Genomic DNA, 547 nt, shown 5'->3' with positions numbered 1-547 from the left:
GCCAAAATGAATACTTAAAGGAAAAGGATGAGTTTCTAAAAAGAATATTAAAAACTTAAAGTTTAAATGTCTTTATTTTAATTCTATAAATATATAATAAATAAAAGTCCTTATTGTACATTTAAAAAGAGCAACTATTGGGATTCAGTGCGGCTTTCTGCCTTATTTAAAAGAACCTAAAACTATTATTTATTGTTGAGACTTTCTCAAGTGAAAATGAGATATGATCAAAGTCAACCTCCCAATTTCTGAATCAACTCTCCCTATGTCCCACCATCAACATCCTCACAACTCCATATCTTGTTTTTTTCTGATTTTTGATAAACCAATAAGTTCAGTTAGTGTAGGTGTGTGACCTAAACTGTCCTAACATAAGCAAGCAAGGGATGATCAGAACTAGAGTAAGTAAATTTCATTTCAAAACCAAATATTGTAGAAGTACTAACATGGTGCTAACAAAATGTGAAGTCTTACAAATTACATCTTTTGATGAGAAAATGAGAGAGAGAGAGAGAGAGAGAGAGAGAGAGAGAGAGAGAGAGAGAGA

This window comes from Mus pahari, chromosome 14 (genome assembly GCF_900095145.1).
Source record: "Mus pahari chromosome 14, PAHARI_EIJ_v1.1, whole genome shotgun sequence".
NCBI classification, from domain to species: domain Eukaryota; kingdom Metazoa; phylum Chordata; class Mammalia; order Rodentia; family Muridae; genus Mus; species Mus pahari.
The sequence above is the reverse complement of the archived record's forward strand: the minus strand, read 5'-3'. Positions refer to the sequence as shown.